Here is a 14,335-nt window from a genome sequence, read left to right on the forward strand (position 1 = left end):
GTCCCATAGCGATCAGTGTGGGATCCACTTTTGTTAGTCTTTTATACAAGTGATTTCGATGATAATATCGAAAGCATGGTTTCTAACATTACAGATGACACTAATATTGTTGGTACTATGGACAGTGAAGAGAGTTATCTAAATGAGAAATAGATCTGTTGATCACTTGGGTCATAGTGTTAAAGGTTTAGATGGAAAAGAATTTCTTAGGTATGTACAAGACAATGTTTTGATTCAGTATGTGGATATACCGACTAGAGAAGGTGCAAAACATGACTGACTCTTGGGAAATAAGGCAGGGCAGGTGAACACTTTGACCATAATTTTGTTCGTTTAAATCGTGATGGAAAAGGATAGACCAGATCTTAAAGTTGAAGTTCTAAATTGGAGAAAGGCCAATTTTGACCGTATAACTTTCAAAAGCTGATTGGAGGCAGATGTTCGCAGGTAAAGGGACAGTTGGAAAATGGGAAGCCTTCAGAAATGAGATAACGAGAATCCAGAGAAAGTATATTCCTGTCAGGGTGAAAGGGAAGGCTGGTAGATAAAGGGAATGCTGGATGACTAAAGAAATTGAGGGTTTGGTTAGAAAAAGGAAGCATATATCAGGTACAGACAGGATAGATCGATTGAATCCTTAGAAGTGTATAAAGAAAGTAGGAGTATACTTAAGAGGGAAATCAGGAGGGCAAAACGGGGACCTGAGATAGCTTTGGCAAATAGAATTAATGAGAATGCAAGAGGGTTTTTACAAATGCATTAAGGACAAAAACGTATCTACGGAGAGAATAGGGCCCCTCAAAGATCAGCAAGGCGGCCTTTGTGTGGAGCCACAGAAAATCGGGGAGATACTAAATGAATATTTTGCATCAGTGTTTACTGTGGAAAAGGATATGGAAGATATAGACTGTAGGGAAATAGATGGTGACATCTTGCAAAATGTCCAGATTACAGAGGAGGAAGTGCTGGATGTCTTGAAACGGTTTAAGGCGGATAAATTTCCAGGACCTGATCAGGTGCACCCGAATACTCTGTGGGAAGCTAGAGAAGTGATTGCTGGGCCTCATGCTGAGATATTTGTATCATCGATAGTCACAGGTGAGGTGCCGGAAGACTGGAGGTTGGCAAACGTGGTGCCACTGTTTAAGAAGGGCGGTAAAGACAAGCCAGGAAACTATAGACTGGTGAGCCTGACCTCGGTGGTGGGCAAGTTGATAGAGGGAATCCTGAGGGACAGGATGTACATGTATTTGGAAAGGCAATGACTGATTCGGGATCATCAACATGGTTTTGTCTGTGGGAATTCATGTCTCACAAACTTGATTGAGTTTTTTGATGAAGTAACAAATAAGATTGATGCGGGTAGAACAGTTGATGTGATCTACATGGACTTCAGTAAGGCGTTCAACAAGTTTCCCCATGGGAGACTGATGAGCAACGTTCGATCTCATGGAGTAAAGGGAGAACTAGCCATTTGGATGCAGAAATGGCTCAAAGGTAGAAGACAGAGGGTGGTGGTGGAGGGCAGTTTTTCAGACTGGAGGCCTGTGACCAGTGGAGTGCCGGAAGGATCGATGCTAGGCCCTCATATTTTTGTCAGTTACATAAATGATTCGGATAAGAACATAAGAGATGCAGATAGTAAGTTTGCAGATGACACAAAAATTGGAGGTGTGGTGCACAGCGAAGAGGGTGACCTCAGATTACAACAGGATCTGGACCAGATGGGCCAATGGGCTGAGAAGTGGCAGATGGAGGTTAATTCAGATAAATACGAGGTGCTGCATTTTGGGAAAGCAAACCTTAACAGAACTTATACACTTAATGGTAAGGTCCGAGGGACTGTTGCTGAACAAAGAGACCTTGGAGTGCAGGTTTACAGCCCATTGAAAGTGGAGTCGCAGATTGATAGGATAGTGAAGAAGGCGTTTGGTATGCTTTCCTTTATTGGTCAGAGTATTGAGTACAGGAGTTGGGAGGTCATGTTGCGGCTGTACAGGACATTGGTTCGACCACTGTTGGAATATTGCGTGCAATTCTGGTCTCTTTCCTATCGGAAAAATGTTGTGAATCTTGAAAGGGTTCAGAAAAGATTTACAAGGATGTTGCCAGGGTTGGAGAATCTGAGCTACAGGGAGAGGCTGAACAGGCTGGAGCTATTTTCCCTGGAGTATCGGAGGCTGAGGGGTGACCTTATAGATGTTTACAAAATTGTAAGGGGCATGGAAAGGATAAATATACAAAGTCTTTTCCCTGGGTTAGGGAGTCCAGAACTAGAGGGCATAGGTTTACGGTGAGAGAGGAAAGATATAAAATAGACCTAAGGGGCAACATTTTCATGCAGAGGGTGGTACGTGTATGGAATGAGGTGCCAGAGGATGTGGTGGAGGCTGGTACAATTGCAACATTTAAGAGGCATTTGGATGAGTATATAAATAGGAAGGGTTTGGAGGGATATGGTCGAGTGCTGGCAGGTGGGACTAGATTGGGTTGGGATATCTGGTCGGCATGGATGGGTTGGACTGAAGAGTCTGTTTCCATGCTGTACATCTCTATGAATCTATGCCTGTATGAGCCAATGGGCTGAAGTGTGACAGATTGAGTTTAGTTTGGAAAATGCAAGAAATTGCATTTTATAAAATAAAAAAGGCAAGCCATAGCCAGTTAAAAGTTGGTCTTTCAGTACTCTTGTGGAACAGAGAGACCTCAAGGATCATGTATATAATTCTTTCAAGTCTCCATCACACACTGATAGGGTAATTAAGAAGTGTGTAGCAAGCTTGCCATCATTGGTCAGATGTGGGGTTGGTACATTATTTTGAGATTGCACAGGATGTGGGGAGGCCTCTTCTGGAGTACTGCATACAATTCTGTCCTCCCGTTTTTAGGAAGGATTTATCAAGCTAGAGAGTGCTGAGAAGAGGTTTACTTGGATGTTACCAGGAACTGAGTTTGTATTATAACTGGAGACTGGATATGCATGAACTTTTCCACTGAAACATGGGAGGTTCAGAGCTGACATTGAAGAGGTTTATAAAATCATGATGCGTATCGATGAGGTGAATTACAAATTCATTTTCCCTAGCTTGGAGGAGATCAAGACAAGGATATAAATTTTCAAGTTGGAAGGAGAAAGATTCTAAAAAGGCATGAGGTCATTTATTTTAATTTACACAAAGAAAGGTTCACTTGTTCAATGAACATCCAGAAGAAGCAGTGGATGCGGGTTTAGAACATACAACATAGAAAAGTACAGCACAGAACAGCATTATACCTGTGTACACTGTGGGCTGATTGACAGAGGTTATTTGCTACATCTGTTAAAATATTTCTTTTCTTATCATGCAATAACCAGGACGGCAAGAATGGACGTTCCTTTGTTTGATTTGTGCCTGTTGAAAGTTGCTGAGGGTGGCGTTTCAGTGTGTAGTCATGTCGGAAAATCAAGTGTCTTTCTTGCAAAATTTGCATAAAAAACGCCAGTCTCTCATTTTGAGGCGGAAATATCTTTGATTTCCTTTTCCAGACAATTTCAACCTGACGCATCTGATCACGGTGGAAAGTGACGACTGCAGATGCTGGAGATCAGATGCTGAAAAATGTGTTGCAGGAATCCTGAAGAAAGGCTGATGCCCGAAACGTCGATTCTCCTGCTCCTTGAATGCTGCCTGACCTGGTGCGCTTTTCCAGCAACACATTTTTCAGTATCTGATCCCGGTATCAGTAATAGATTCATATATTTGTGTAAAATATCACAGCTCAAGTCTTTTTTGTTAAACATTGATACCTGAGTTTGAAGATATCATCCTTGAAAGGACATGCAATTTGTACAATTCAACCAAAAATCGTACTAAACAGAAATGATTGCACATGTCGAATTTAGGGGTTCGATAAGCCATGAAATAACTGCGTGAATCATTTTGTTTTTAACTACCGGGGGATGAAGAGAACTCCATTTTGCGAAACAAGATGAAATTAAGTCTCAGCTACAAAAAGATTCCCCTAAAATACATTTCCCTTGTCCACATTTTTAAAAATATATTTGAGAGTTTGGCTCAATAGCGATTTCACCACATCCTTCAGCTCCTCTCTGAATTTGTTCTGGGTTGCTGCATAAATACATGGGTTCAGGAAACAGCTCAACAACTTGAGAATATTTCCCGTTTCAGTTGCGATATATTTAGGGTCGTTAAATTCACCTCGGTAATAATTAGGGTTTGACAGTCTGGTAATGACCAAAGTAGCGGAACGTGTCAACCAAAGCAATATGAAACTGACAGATACTGAGAACAATAAAACGATCGACTTCCTCCGGTTCTCCATCTCTGTATTGCTTTAATTCTCCTTTCTGTGTCCATGGAGTTTAATCCGAGTTCTATTCGCCATTAGAATACGGCGGATGGTTAAACAATTAAATGAGACAATTAAGATAAATGGAAGCCAAGCCACCAAGGGCTGTAAACCCAGACAAACGCTATCCCTGGAGATGAAGCAAAGAAAGTTACGCTTGACTGGCAGCCCCATTGGATTTTATTAAGGATTTGCTCTGACTCATATGTAAACAAAAGTGGAATATTTTTTAACAAGGTCAGGACCGAAATGGTTATTAATACCGCCGTTGCGGTTCTTTCTGTACAATATTGTGTTTTAAACTTCTGGCAGCAGATCACCACAAATCTGTCAAATGTGAAGGAAACGGTGAACCAAACAGTTAAATCGAGACTGGTAGCAGCTATGTATATAATGAACTTGCAAACAGGTGTGTAGGAGAAGAAGGAAAGAGGAAAATGATAATGCAAAATGCGATATGCGATAACATCATAGATAATGACCAAGAGATCCGATGTTGCCATGGCTACCAGATAAGCAGAAATGCATTTAGAAAGACCACAGTTTCCTCGTACGATAATTATAACAGTCATCGTGTTCGCTGAAAAAGAGACAGAGCATTTCGGTAATATTGCAATGCATGTTTGAAATAGAAGGGAAGATACTTTTTAAGAGGATGTGAATACTTTCTGAGTGATCTACAAAACAGGAAATGTACCCATATTTAATGTGGTCCCATCTATCTGTATGGTATTGTCAGACTGTCGAAAGAGCAACAAAAGCCTTTGCAGGCGACACTTTTGTGAGGGTTGTTATTACATCAGCTATGCTTCCAGATAAAGGGAAAAAGTAGAGGTGTTCAAACACTGTTTTTGACAATGATATGTGAACCCTGACAATGGGAAATGTATAATATGCAACATTAACACGGATAAATTAAAATCAACTCGAAAGAAACAAGTTCAATGTCTCACCTGGAAGACAAACAGCTGCAAGAAGTGGATAATAAATCTCCTTCAATAATAAAATCGGTGGTTTCTCCATTTCTGAAAATGAATGACTTCTGTCGGAATAGAAGTTCTGTGGCTGCAGTATGACCAACATTAGGCAGATGTAATCTGTATTTATACATGCATCACATCTCCAGAGAGTCAATTATGTCAACTCATCACTTACATTAGTTGCAATCATGTAGAATGTTTTATTTCCATAATACACTAAATAAAATAAGATCTGATCCTGGCATTCTAGACTTTACTTTCATTCTCTTCTCTGCGTTGGACCCCAAATGTCATGTATTTTAACTTATTTATGCATTTAAACAATTGTCCTTTGTAAAATATAACCGTGCCTTGTGAATTTTTTTTTTGTCATTAATCCCATTATGGTCTGTGGTCTGGTCTTCCCAACTGCCAACAGTTGACTCCACACGTGTGTTGTAGCTCATCACATTCGAGCAATTGTCCAGTTTCTGAAATTGTCTACTCAGTTGCGAATAATGGATAAGGGACCATGACTAGATTAACAACTTTGGAGAATTTTGTTTCCACATCCTCCCTAATTTTACGTGAAAGTTATCGGACTGAATTCCATTCTCCCAGCCAGTAAAACGTACTTGACAAGTCGGAAACTTACTCGAATTTGTCTGAATGCCTGGGAATGAACACACAGCACAAAATGTTTTTCAGTGTTCCTTCCAGAAAGCATTAAATATCTTCAAGCGAGCTGTTAATGATAAAGAATAGAGGGTGGAATTAAGGATCAAAGCCATCACTCGAGAAGTGGTATAAATATAAAGCACTGAGTGTGTGACGATGCTGTCAGTTTATAAAGGTCATTTCGTCCTTGTTCCTGGAGAGGTCCTAAAGGCAGAGGTGCCTTAGCGTCTCGTTCAATAATGGAATGACAGTGGCCAGTTCGCCGAGTTCAAGTTTATTCCTCGAGATTGTTTAGCTGTCCTGCTGGACTGCTGGCGAGTTGCAAGCTTCAGTAAAGGGTTTTTCTAACTTTCTATTGAAGTCTCTCTCTTTGGATGTTGTTCCCTCCGGCCTGTATGAATCTGTGTTTGTAGTTATCTTTTTTGCCATTAATCAGCTATTACTGTATTGGAACAATTGATTATTCATTGTTACTGCATCGGATCGGCGGAGTTTTTCCACTGTTAGGTTAATTAACATTCTGCTTTCCTTTGGATGTGCTTCCAGTGTAGTGTTTAAATGATTTTTGTTTTGCTTAAAGCTAAGTGATTTGACGAGTTGTATCAGAGCGGGAACACTCACTTCACATCTTCCTTTATAATTAGAAAAGCTTAGGGGCCAGGCCACCTTTTTAAATATTTGCAGGGCGTCTGGCCAAGTCCATAACAGGAAGTGCGTTCTAGCTGTCATTGATCCTATAATTCCACTTCGGGTTCAGTGTTGTCGGATACAAAGACGAGTGGTAGGTGTCAGTGACTTTTGGGCTGGTTGTTGAATTCGGTTGATTGAAACAGTGTTTTGTGCAGTAATGGCTTTCAGTCACTGACAGATTTTTGGGGGGCGGGGATATGGAGGTTTTACAAAAGGCGAACAAGGTAAAGCTATTGGAAATGAAGTTGTGTTGCTGGAAAAGCGCAACAGGTCAGGCAGCATACAAGGAGCAGGAGAATCGACGTTTCGGGCATGAACCCTTCTTCAGGAATGAGGAAAGTGTGTCCAGCAGGCTAAGATAAAAGGTAGGGAGGAGGGACTTGGGGGAGGGGCGTTGGGAATGCGAAAGGCGGAAGGAGATTAAGGTGAGTGTGATAGGCTGGAATGGGGGTGGGGGCGGAGAGGTCAGGAGAAGATTGCAGGTTAGGAAGTTGGTGCTGAGTTCGAAGGTTGGGACTAAGACAAGGTGGGGGGAGGGGAAATGAGGAAAGTGGAGAAATCTGAGTTCATCCCTTGTGGTTGGAGGATTCCTAGACAGAAGATGAGGTGCTCTTCCTCCAACCGTCCTGTTGCTGTGGTCTGGCGTTGGAGGAGTCTAAGGACCTGCATGTCCTTGGGCAAGTGGGAGGAGGATTTGAAGTGTTGAGCCACAGGGTGGTTGGGTTGATTGGTCCTGGTGTCCCAGAGGTGTTCTCTGAAAAGTTCCGCAAGTCGGCGGCCTGTCTCCCCAATATAGAGGAGGCCACATCGGGTGCAGCGGATGCAGAAAATGACGTGTGTGGAGGTGCAGGTGAATTTGTGGCGGATATGGAAGGATCCCTTTGGGCCTTTGAGGGAAGTAAGTGGGGAGGTGTGGGCGCAAGTTTTGCATTTCTTGCGATTGCAGGGGAAAGTGCTGGGAATGGAGGTTGTGTTGGTGGGGGATGTGGACCTGATGAGGGAGTCATGGAGGGAGTAGTCTTTTCGGAATGCTGATGGGGGATGGGAGGGAAATATATCCCTCGTGGTGGGTCCGTTTGGAGCTGGTGGAAATGACGAAGAATGATATGATGTATATGGAGGTTGGTGGGGTGGTAGGTGAGGACCAGTGGGGTGCTGTCCTGGCGGCGATTGGAGGGACTGAGCTCAAGGGCGGAGGAGCGGGAAGTGGAGGAGATGCGGTGGAGAGCATCGTCGATCATGTCTGTGGGGAAATTGCGGTCTTTGAAGAAGGAGGCCATCTGGGTTGTACGGTGTTCGAACAGGTCCTCCTGGGAGCAGATGCTGCGGAGACGAATGAATTAGGAATATGGGATGGCGGTTTCCCAGGGGGCAGGGTGGGAGGAGGTGTAGTCTCGGTAGCTGTGGGATTCGGTCGGTTTATTGTAAATGTCCGTGTTGATTCGGTCACCCAAGATAGAAATGGAGAGGTCTAGGAACGGGAGGGAGGAGTCTGAGACGGTCCAGGTAAATTTGAGGTCGGGGTGGAAGGTGTTGGTAAAGTGGATGAACTGTTCAACCTCCTCGTGGGAGCACGAGGCAGCGCCGATACAGTCATCGATGTAGCGGAGGAAAAGGTGGGGGGTGGTGCCAGTGTACCTGAGGAAGATGGACTGTTCAGACTGTGTTGCTGGAAAAATAAAACAACATGTACTGCAGCATCAGAGGAAATGCATTGGATTTGGCGGCTGGAATTGCCAGATAGTTGGAGTCGTGTTTACCTTCGTCTGAGAAAAGGGGAAGTAATTACAGAAATCGCTCAACATTTACATTTTCAGCAAACACCATCAGAAATTTTGGAATTGACTAGAATTCACTTGGATATGAAGCAGTTCGAACGTAAAAAATAACTGAAACTGTTTTCATTACGGTACATGCAGAATAAAGATTAAAAAGGAAATAATCACTCTCACAGTAAAGGAAGAAAATGAGAGGAATGCCCTCACGGAAAAAAAGAGGGAAATAGAGAGAGGAAAAGGAGAAAGAGATCGACTTTGATCTTCACAACTTGGCACTTAGAAGGGAAAGTCAACCTGAAAGTGTAGAGGGGAAGGTGGAGGAAGCGGGAATCTGTTTAAATTTATCCATGTACTGCATAGATTTGATGAGGAGGATGTAGATGCCTTGTTAATTTCTTTTCAGCAACTGTCCAAACAAGTGAAGTAGTGAGTCACCATTTGGTCTGAATGATCCAAACAAAGTTGGTAGATATAGCAAGTGACATATTTGCATCACTATCAGAAGAGGGATTATGGGTGTATGAGAGGGTGAGAAAGCCATACTGAAGTGTACATGAGCATGTGCCTATAGCCTACAGACAATGTTACAGGAATATAAGGATGGGTCATGGTCAGCCATACATTGAGTTTGAAAAGATCAAACAAATTAATTTTGTTTCCTGGATAAAGGCGTTTAAAATAGATCCAACCTATATCACTGTCAGAGACAATAATTTATGAGGAAATTAAAAGATAATTTCTTGAAGTCAGGCAGACTGGCGTGGAAGATCAGAGAGTTAAAACAGCAAGATTAGCAGCTGAAATGGCTGATAATTATGGATTGGTTAATAAATCAAAACTTGGAATCCGACATCAATTTTAATTCATGAGGCATAGAAATTAAGCTCAAGAGAAATCCTCAGGTGACAAGGGCAAACTAGACCTCAATGAAGAAAATAAAGATAGATTACCACAGTTTACAATGGGAATCCAAAAAGGGAAAAGAGAGGTTAAAAGGCTGGGTGTGTACACTGCAATAAAGTAGGCAATCTGAATTCACGGTGTTGGTGGATTAGAAAAAGCACTGGGAAGTCCAATGTAGGAAAACAGGATGAATCAGTGAATTTCGTTGGAGTGGTAAAAGAAAGCATTATTGGCTGGGAAAAAAGCTGTAGCAGAATGTCCAACCTTACTGGATGTTTGTGAAGAAGGAAGTGCCAGTTCTTCATAAACCATTTGCTTGCAAAGGTAAAGATTTTAGCAGGATTATGGTAAGGTCCTAGGGAGTGTTGCTGAACAAAGACACATTGGAGTGCAGGTTCGTAGCTCCTTGAAAGGGGAGTCGCTGGTAGATAGATTAGTGAAGAAGGCGTTTGGTATGCTTACCTTTATGGGTCAAAACTTTGATTATAGGACTTGGGAGGAAATGTTTAGGATGTACAGGACATTGGTTAGGCCACTTTTGGAATATTGCGTGCAATTCTGGTCTCCTTCATATCGGGAAAATGTTGTGAAACTTTAAAGGGTTCAGAAAATATTTACAAGGATGTTGCCAGGATTGGAGGATTCAAGCTCTTAGGGAGAGGTTGAATAGGTTGGGACTGATTTCCCTGGAGTGTCAGAGGCTGAGAGGTGACCTTATCGAGGTTTATAAAATCATGTGGGGCTTGGATAGGGTGAATGGACAGGGTGAAAATGGGTACTGCTGATGCATGAGATGAGAATCAAGATTAGAGCGGTGCTGGAAAAGCACAGCAGTTCAGGCAGCATCCAAAGAGCAAGAAAATCGACGTTCCAGGCAAATGCGCTTCATCAGGAATAAGCTCTTATTCCTGATGAAGGGCTTTTGCCCCAAACGTCGATTTCCCTGCTACTCGGATGCTGCCTGAACTGCTGTGCTTTTCCAGCCCCGCTCTAAACAGAGAAGGCCCGTTCCATGGGGTGGAGGAGTCCAGTAATAAAGGGCTTAAGTTTAGGGTGAAAGGGGGAAGATATAAAAGAGACCTAAGGTGCGACGTTTTCACACAGAGGGTGGTGCGTGTGTGTAGTGGACTGCTACAGGAAGTGGTGGATACTAGTACATAGAACATAGAACATAGAAAAGTACAGCACACAACAGGACCCTTGGCCCATGATGTTGCGCCGTGGATTAATCCTAATGTAAAATAAAATAATCCAACGTATGCACCCCTCAACTCACTGCTATCCATATCCATGCCCAGCAGTCACTTAAATGTCCCTAATACTCTGCTTTCACCACCTCTAACGTAAAATGCCTTCCTCAGGCGAGCCCTCTAAGTCTTTCTACTAATATCTTAAAACTATGACCCTTCGTGCCAGTCCATCCTGCCCTGGGGAAAGGTCTCTGGCTATTGACTCTATACATGACTCTCATTATTTTGTACACCTCGATCACGTCTTCTCTCTTCCTCCTTCTCTCCAGAGAGAAAAGTCTGAGCTTATTCAATCTCTCTTTATAAGGCAAGCACTCCAGTCCAGTCAGCATCCTGGTAAACCTTCCTTGCACGCTCTCCAAAGCCTCCACATCTTTCCTATAGTAGGGCGCCAGAACTGGACACAATATTGCAAGTGTGGTCTCACCAGGAACATGTAGAGCTGTAACAAACCTCGCGACTCTTAAACTCGATGACCCATTAATGAAAACCAAAACATCACATGCTTTCTTAACAACCCTGTACACTTGGGTGGCAACTTTGAGGGATATATGTACTTGATCACCCAGATCCTCTGTTCCTTCACACTGTCAAGAATCCTGACTTTAATCCTATATTCACCATTCAAATTCGACCTTCCAAAATGCATGACGTCGCATTTATCCAGGTTGAACTCCACCCGCCATTTCTCAGCCCAGCTCTGCATCCTGTCTGTGTCACGCTGCAGCCTGCAATAGCCTTTGTGTCATCAGCAAATTTACTAACTCACCCCTCAACCTCCTCATCCAAGTCATTGATTAAAACTGCAACAGACAGAGTCCCACGATCAGAGCCCTACGGAACACCACTCAACACTGACCTCCAGGCAGGCCACTTTCCAACTGGACTAGTCTCTGGTTTTGACAGCACGACAATTCTGAATCCAGATAGCCAAATCTCCCTGTATCCCATACCTCCTGACTTAATGAATGAACCTACCTGGAGAACCGTATTAAATAGGAGAAAGTGAGAACTGCAGATGCTGGAGATCAGAGCTGAAAATGTGTTGCTGGAAAAGCGCAACAGGTCAGGCAGCATCCAAGGAGCAGGAGAATCGACGTTTCGGACCTGAGGCCTTCTTCAGGAATGAGGAAGGTGTGCCAAGCCGGCAAAAATAAAAGGTAGGGAGGAGAGACTTGGGGGAGGGGCGTTGGAAATGTGATAGGCGGAAGGAGGTTAAGGTGAGTGTGATAAGGTGAGGGTGATAGGCCGGAGTGGGGTGGGGGCGGAGAGGTCAGGAAGAAGATTGCAGTTTAGGAAGGTGGTGCTGAGGTCGAGGGTTGGAACTGAGACAAAGTGGGGGGAGGGGAAATGAGGAAAGTGGAGAAATCTGAGTTCAACCCTTGTGGTTGGAGGGTGCCTAGGCAGAAGATGAGGTGCTCTTCCTCCAACCGTCCTGTTGCTATGGTCTGGCGATGGAGGAGTCTAAGGACCTGCATGTCCTTGGTGGAGTGGTTGAGCCACAGAGTGGTTGGGTTGGTTGGTGCGAGTGTCCCAGAGGTGTTCTTTGAAATGTTCCGCATGTAGGCGGCCTGTCTCCCCAATATAGAGGAGGCCACATCGGGTACAGCGGATGCAGTAACTGATGTGTGTGGAGATGCAGGTGAATTTCTGGCGGATGTGGAAGGATCCCTTTGGGCCTTGGAGGGAAGTAAGGGGTGAGGTGTGGGTGCAAGGTTTGCATTTCTTGCGGTTGCAGGGGAAGGTGCCGGGTATGGAGGTTGTCTTGGTGGAGGGTGTGGACCTGACGAGGGAGTGACGGAGGGCGTGGTCTTTTCGGAATGCTGATAGGGGAGGGGAGGGAAATATATCCCTGGTGGTGGGTCCGTTTGGAGCTGGTGGAAATGACGATGGATGATATAATGTATATGGAGGTTGGTGGGGTGGTATGTGAGGACCAGTGGGATTCTGCCCTGGTGGCAATTGGAGGGGCGGGGCTCAAAGGCGGAGGAGCGGGAAGTGGAGGAGATGTGGTGGAGATCATCGTCGACAGCGGCTCGGGGGAAATTGTAGTCTTTGAAGAAAGAGGCCATCTGGGTTGTTCAGTATTGGATCTGATCCTCCTGGCAGCAGATGCGGCGGAGATGAAGGAATTGGGAATGTGGGATGTCGTTTTTACAGGGGGCAGGGTGGGAGGAGGTGTTGTCTAGGTAGCTGTGGGATTCGGTCGGTTTATTGTAAATGTCCTTGTTGATTCGGTCACCCGAGATAGAAATGGAGAGGTCGAGGAAGGGGAGGGAGGAGTCTGAGACGGTCCAGGTAAATTTGAGGTCGGGGTGGAAGGTGTTAGTAAAGGTTTTACTCTCCCGTGGAGAGTGAGAAATCAAACATCTTGGCCATTGTAATTGCAAAATTTAAAATTCATCTTGATAGGTATATAAATAGGAAGGGTTTAGAGGGATATCGGTCTGGCGATGACAGGTGTGAATAGATTGGGTTGGAATATCTGGTCGGCATGGACATGTTGAACCAAAGGTTTGGTTTCTGTGCTGTATATTGCAATGATTTTAAGGCCGCATAGACCAGGAGCAGTAGGTAAAGAAGTTACATGAAGCAGGTCACATCAGTCTTTGATGTTGATGAATGAAGAGATATGTAATGTAGAAAAAATATTGCCGGGAAATGTGTGTGTCCATGGAATTCATGGTATGACGAGAAGTGATCCATTATGAAGAGTGAGATTGGAGTGTCAAGAGAAAAGTGGAGAAGTGTTGCCATGAATAATGGAGAAAATCAGCTTCAGGAATGCAATTTGCGCTTTATACCGATATAGCTGGCCCACAGGTAGGGGTGCTGCCTGCTGTAGTCGAAAAGCCAGTGGAGAATCAGGCAACTGAGCTCTTAAAGGAAGTGTTAGCGTTTGATTTTTTTCTTGACTGTGTGATAACAAGATCACAAAGTTACCTGTTGAAAAAAGAGGAGAATTCCATAAATAAAGAGAAGAATGTTAATGTAGAGATTTCAGAAGTCATGTTTGATTGAATGTTTGAGCCAAATCATGAACAGATGGAGGGAAAAGTGGATTTTTTATCTTTTATATATTTATCTGTGCTACAACAGAAAGATAGAAAAGTGAAGCAATTATATCAAAAAACGTACGCAGAAGAAGAATCGGCATGTATTCCCAAATGTTTCTCGTTTAAAATTATGTCTTGATGAGGAAATGGAGACCATCATATCTTCAAGTGGGTTATAAAAATGCGGTGTTGCAGGTAGCACGTGAATGACCAGTCGGAGAAAATCTGAGGTTAAAATGCGAAAGCATTTTTTACTGCATAAGGATGTGGTTAAATTTTGCTGGAAATGTCATACGTGTCAGGTAATTGGCAAACCTCAGGCAATACTGAAGCCAGCATTGTAAACACCCATTCCTGCATTTGAGGAACCTTTTCTCAGGTCTTAACTGTTTGCACAGGACCCCTACCTGAAAAGAAATTGATAATATCAGCACACATGCAGGCAGGGTGCTGCTGAACACTGAACACTTCTGATTTAAATATCAGAACCGTTTCATGAGGCGTCCAAGAAAGCATCTTGAATTTTTTGTCAGAAAAGGAAATGACAGAACAAGTAAGACCATTCAGCATGTCCCATTGGAATGGAAGGAGATTGTTCAGTCCCTCTGATCTGTTGTCAATTAGACGAGATCATTAATCCACACAATCTTGAGAAACAGGGAAGTGCTGAT

General features: G+C 43.6%; 1 pseudogene; it reads right to left on the minus strand.

Annotated features, from left to right (window-relative positions):
• Positions 1–4,002: 4,002 nt before the first annotated feature.
• On the minus strand, positions 4,003–5,373 carry LOC148136311 (putative G protein-coupled receptor 139; annotated as a pseudogene).
• Between the last annotated feature and the right edge of the window lie 8,962 nt (positions 5,374–14,335).

The sequence above is a fragment of the Chiloscyllium plagiosum genome, unplaced genomic scaffold (genome assembly GCF_037043375.1).
Source record: "Chiloscyllium plagiosum isolate Xiang-an unplaced genomic scaffold, Cpla_swu_hap1 HiC_scaffold_46, whole genome shotgun sequence".
In the NCBI taxonomy this organism is placed as follows: domain Eukaryota; kingdom Metazoa; phylum Chordata; class Chondrichthyes; order Orectolobiformes; family Hemiscylliidae; genus Chiloscyllium; species Chiloscyllium plagiosum.